Genomic DNA, 6,189 nt, shown 5'->3' on the forward strand with positions numbered 1-6,189 from the left:
TACAGCAAACGTGTTTCAGTGCCCACGGTGATTTTTCTCTAGAAATGTTGTTCTGCTCCTTGCGTCCCACTAGCTCCATGGCCAAATTTGAGCTACACTTGACAGGTGTAGAGATCTCACAGTTACTTCAGCTCACGACCTACTGAAAATTGGTGTGTACGGGCGGTGAAGAGATCCAGATTGGGGTGTGTTGAGAGAGAGAGAGAGAGTTGTTATTCTTGCCCATCTCAGGCTCCTGACCGCTTGTCGTGTGTGTGTTTAGCTGGACAATCCCCCTGTGTGATTTGAGAGCTGTTACTTCACCCAGGCAGGATTTCTTCGGGGAGGTATGGTACAAGTTTGTAACAAAATGGGCTCGGATAGTCGTCTGGATATTAATATGGTGCTGGAATATGGAGAGTATTTCAATAGATAGATAGATAGATAGATAGGAAAAACATTTGAAGATCTGTGTGCCTATTGATCACTTCCACTTCATTTTTAGACGTATTTTCTTGTTGTTGTTCTAGAAACGCTAATTACCAGCCAACGTCCTGGAAGCCACGGTTCTTACTAGTTGGAGAGGCAGAATATGGGCAAGCGTCTCATCTGGCACCTGCAGCACTACATGCCCTGGAGAAGTTCCCCGTTTATACGCTAGGCCTATCCATTTTGTTTGATAGCACCACATCACCGGAAGAAACATGTGCACAGGTATCTTTTTTTCTCTCTTTAATCCCATGGGATGAATGAACTGTCTGTAGAGTAAGGAAAAGTCATTGTTCATGGAGTTGGCCTGGTTTGAGTGTGCTGTTAGGTTTAGTCCTGGGAATCCGCTTATCTTCTAGACTGAATGACACCCAGTAAGGATGCTTTACATGCGCATTTTTTCCATTCCAAATGAAACGGTGAGGATGCTGCTAGCAGCTCAGGAAGCTGGGAGGTGCTGCTGATAAACCGCTCTTCATGGGCAAGAAATGCTGCCCATCCTGTTGGGACCCAGCAGGTTGTTTTCATTGCTTTTTAAGGCTCTGTGCTCCCAGTAGATGGCTGTGCATCAGCCTGACTGCGGTGCGGGTCAGGCACTTCTGGTAGCCTTCTTTTTTGTTGTATTTCTAAGGCAATGAAGGTTCTGGGGAAAAGAAGTGTTTCTTATCTGAACACTGTACAGCTGGTATTGCTGCAGTATATGCAGTAGATGCATTAAAACTGATGGGCCTTTTGTACACTAGTGTGTTTTTCTTAACTAGGAAAAGGAAATCGAAGCAGAATTAGTGCTGTCTTCTTTTTTCCTGTTAGGCAGGAAATGCATTTCCCTGGATGGCATCACTGTATTCAAATATTTTGACCTGTTGTAGCAGCATTTGAGAGCTGTACGAGTAAGGACAGACACATGACATGGCTGGATACTCTTTTTGTCACACAAAGGAGTAATCCCTTTTCTGTTCTGTGATGCTTGCATCTGCGGTCATGTAACTACCACGTCTAGGTCTTGCTTAAGGGTCAGTCTTGTCCTTTCAGGCAGACCACCACACCGGCTGAGTTGTGAGGCTCTCCAGGAGTTATCTTCCTCCTAAGCAGTTTTGAAACCAGGCAGAGATTCAGGTCTGACCGATACGTAGGTCCTGTTCTACACGGTTTAGTGTTCTGATCCAAGCTTTCATTTTCCCAGTTGATGCGAGACGCTCAAAGAATGACACCAAGCATAATTTATATCCCCCATATCGATTTGTGGTGGGAGGCTGTTGGAATTGCACTCAGACCTACTTTTATGACACTACTGCAGAACATCCCGACTTTTGCTCCAGTTTTGCTGCTTGCAACATCTGATGTGTCTCACGCAGATCTCCCAGAAGAGGTATTTCTGTCGATACTTTTCTTGCTTTTTTCTTCGACTTCCTGTTAGTGGAGAAATACTTTAAGTATTGGAGTACAGTGCACTCTTCAGCAAATTCATGCTGGTATTACTCAAGCACCCTCACCAGGTCTTTTCAAATTTCCGTAGACAAAAGAGTGCTGAAAGCGTGTGTCTGAAGTGTTTTCTGAGTCAAGAGATTGGCTTTGACCCAGCTTTCTCCCCTTCTCACACCATCATGCTTAGGAGACAAATGTCTAAATTGACTTGAGACAGTAATTGCAGTGACCTCAAGGTGGTTCGGTATGTACTTAGGAATATACGGTATATTTGGACCGAAAACATTGTTTCTGAAAAGTGAAAGATACGTTAGCTTAACTTTCTGCAGAAGTTTTTCATGCTGCTAATAAATGCCTTCTCAACTAAGTACTGGAATTCCTTCCAGACCTGATGGTAGTAGAGATTGAAAAATGGGAGTAAAACTTGGAAGTATGTAACTTCAGACACATCATTTTAAGTAATTCATTGAAAAAAAGAAAAAACAAAGCCCAGACCAAAAAGCCACCTTACCAAAAGGCCCTGGCACTTGTTTGAAGCCTGCCTCTTCCCTCTGTAGCTGCCATAACGATTGAAACGAAAAGACAGCGAGGCAGGTAAACACAAAATAAGCAGTCTTGGAGGTGGTGACTGTCACCACTTCCTCAGTGTATGATAAGGTCCCTTCTCAGAGCAGCGTGTTCTCTTGAGGTGTTCCTTTGAGAAGATATTTTAATTCACCTTTTGAGGCCAAGAAGATAACTGTTCCCAGTTTGTCTTATCCAGATGTTTATTCAGCTTAACGTAGAGAGATACTGATCTTTTTGGAATAGAATATGAATTTGTGTGGCCTTCTATCTGAAATACATTTTCTCCTCATGCTTTAGATCAAAGAATTGTTTTTGGATGCTTATGGACAAGTTTTCAAAATCCAGCTGCCTACCAAGGAAGAAAGAAGAATGTTTTTTGAGGACATCATTATCAATCAAGCTGCTAAAAGTCCTGCGTCAAAAAGCAACGCAGGTGAGGGTATTCCACGTATAAAACTTTGCTAATGATGACTTAACAGCTAGAAAGTACATGCTTTGGTGGTAATCAATACTTTTTCATATGCTTGTATCTGAGTACCGTAAGTTGACTAAAAGTTTCAAAATGTGAGGTAAAGCCCCAGAGGCGATTCATTCCAGATGGTTATGAAGTTCAAGTGCCGTGGTTGCTTTACGGTGTGAGACCCTGGCCTTGACGGCCTAGCTGACTTTTAAAGGCTTCTAAATTGATGAGTTACCATAGATGAGGATGGTGGATTTTGAAGGAAGGACTGTTTTCGTAATGTGATGCCTTACTTTTTCTGATATCTCTTTGTAGATAGGTCAAAAAGAAAGCGCAGAATGAACAAAAGATCTTCAGGTATTACAGCAAAGAGGAGGAATTTTCAGTTCAAGAAAGAGAAGAATGTTCCGGAAGACCAAAATGAAGCCGAGAGTCAGGACGAACCTTCAGAAAAACATGTTCCTAAGACCACTTTCACTGAAGGTGGGTCCACCCAGGATTCCTCTCTGGAAGAAAATGGAAACGTCCTTCAAGCAGCAGTGTGGGTCCAGAGTCACCTGTGGAATAGGAGACTTATGTCCACACGGTTGCAGACGGGGTCCTGTGCAGCCTGCTCTGGGTGACCCTGCTTCGGCAGGGGGGTTGGACTAGGTGACCCACAGAGGTCCCTTCCAACCCCTCGCATTCTGGGATTCTGTGATAGGGTGTGTCTCCTAACCGAAATTACCTTGGAGTTTTACCATGCAGTGCTGTAATGGCAACAGGACTGTCTTTTTTTTTCCTGGTTTTGCCCTGCCTTTTTCTCTGGTGGGTTTTCTTTTGTGTCCGAGTTTGGAATTTTGATGGAACAGGGACTTTTACCAGAAAGAAAGTACAAGTCAGGGATTTCTCAGTGGAAAAAAGTGGTCTCTGTCTGTCATTGCAGAGAGAGACTGCATTCCAGGTGCAGGACACTTCACTGATGCTGTACGGCAGAGAAACAAAAATCCCTGCCTAAGAGCTGTGTGTCGTTCCAGACTCGTGGGTACGCTGTGTGGCTCGGGCGAGACGTTCTTGCATGAAAGAGCAACATGTGATGGGTGTGGAGAAAGCACAGGGAATTCTCACCCAGCTGAAAGTAAGTCTCATTTCAATTTTGTTAATACTGAAGAATGTTTTCTTGCTCCATGGAGAGTTGTAAATGAAGTCAGTTGTTAACCAATGCCATTTAAAACAGTGTATGGGAAGGATATAGAGCTTGTGAAAGAAGTCAGCCTGTAATGGCCTATGAGTGTTGTGTTTGCACACCTGGTGCAGACTGCTGTTGTTGCTTTTGGAGAACTACATTTGAGGAGACTGGGTTGTCTTGCTGATTGTTAATTTAGAAGGGCTTGTTGAATTTTCAAAGAGCCCACTGACAGCCTAGTAGTACTAGTAGTGTTGGTTATTAATGTGGTGACAGTTTTTATGACGGCTTTGAGGGTTTAGGTTGGGTTTTGCGTGTTTTCATGTATTGAGAACCTGAAAAGGGCCTTTATTTCTAGCAGTGGTGACTTCAACGCTGAAGTCAGCAGGAGAAAATACTGCTATCTCCTTTTCTGAAATTCTTTCAGAATCCAGTGTTAGAATTTTGCATTGGAGAAATGCTACGGTAGAGCCCGTATTATATATGTTTCAGCTTCTATAGCTTTCAGCTCTGAGCAGAGCTACAGTCAGGAAACGCGGCTTTTAGAAAACTTTGCTCATTAACATGGGTGCCGCTGGAACTAGCTGCTCGTACCAGACAGCGTCTTTGGAACTTGCCTGCAGTGAATAAGCGAGGTGAACCTCCCAAAATGGAGCTGCTTGGTTTTTTTTTTTTGGGGGGGGGGTTGTTTGTTTCTTTTCTTGGCAGTAGGACTAGAACTTTAGGAAGATAGAGAAGAGCATGCGGTCGTCTGTGTGGCAGCAGTTAGAACTAGTTTCCTGTGGGACGTTGACCATACGCCTCTGTCACAGCCTGCCTTTTCTGTTTGCAGCAGCTGAAAGCACGCTGCGTGTTTTGTGTGCGTCTTAACCTGCATGTTGTGTAGAAGGAAGCTGAGGGGAACACTCAGGTTCTGTGCTGGCTGATGTGAGGGAGGCAGAGTTTGATGACAGGCAGCGGCGAGGCAGTAATATTTTCCTTTGGAGGGGCTGCTCTCTTGAGCTCCGTCTTTACGGCCTCACACAACACGTGGCCACTGCACAGCGGTTGCAGTGGAAGCAGGTGCTGCCGCTGGCTTGTTGGGGTTGCTTTCCCAGAGGCGATACCATTCACAGCTTTGGGCCCAGAAAGGACTGTGTGACAGCTGGTGATCTGCTACAGGCAGAGCCGCTCTGCCGCTGTATCCACTCGGCAGGTGAAAGGTAGGAGCTGACTGATCCAGCTGTGCCTCCCGACCTGCCTCAGCCCCTTGGGTGGTGCGTTCCGCTAGCAGAGCTGCAGGCACGGGACGCGCTCCGCTCCCGGGGAGCGGGGAGCACCTACGGATGCTTCCGTTTCCAGCCAGCACAGCTGTAGCTAGAGGATGTGTAGCCTCCCTCCCAAAGATCCCTTTGACGGTGCCCTGCGTTGCAGCAGCAGTGACTCTAACGAAATTCAACAGTGGCTTTGCTGTGGCAGCGACTCTACGACCAAGTGGGTTGTGTCATTGCCTGCTCTTCTGGCAGCCATTGATTCGCAGGGACGATGCTTGATGTGATTGATTGATTTGTAATGAAATATTGTCTGCAATTTAAGCCATCCTTTTCTCTGAAGTACGAAAAATGAACGCATTTTCTCCCGTTACATCTTGTGAGAGGTTTCATCTGTTCTCTGAAGTGTCACTCCTATTCTATTTAGCAATATAAGAAAGCAGGATGTCCCTTGTGTTGTACTGTTATTGTTTAGCTTTGGAAAACATGACGAGCTTGTTCAAAGGATCCTGTGCTATTCTAAACTTGCAGTTTCCATTTTTCTTTCTTCAGCAACTGCTGCATTTTGTCACTGAGACAACAAACAACTTCACTCTAGTTCAGTTGGAAAGACTGTACACTATTCTCAGTCAGTGCATTTACCGCCATCGGAAAGATGATGACAAAACCGAATTGGTGAAGGTAAATTTTTTTTGTCTTCTAGCCCTTTCCATCACTGTGACGCATGTGTGTGTTACAGGTATGTACGCGTGCGCTCCGCACGTCACGCCTATGTAGCGTTCCTCTGTACTGCTCAGGTGCCTGTGTTTCAAGACTTTCTCATTGCAGTCTGGAAGAAGTTGGTCCCTATTGCA

The sequence above is a fragment of the Opisthocomus hoazin genome, unplaced genomic scaffold (assembly GCF_030867145.1).
Source record: "Opisthocomus hoazin isolate bOpiHoa1 unplaced genomic scaffold, bOpiHoa1.hap1 HAP1_SCAFFOLD_15, whole genome shotgun sequence".
Taxonomy (NCBI): Eukaryota; Metazoa; Chordata; class Aves; order Opisthocomiformes; family Opisthocomidae; genus Opisthocomus; species Opisthocomus hoazin.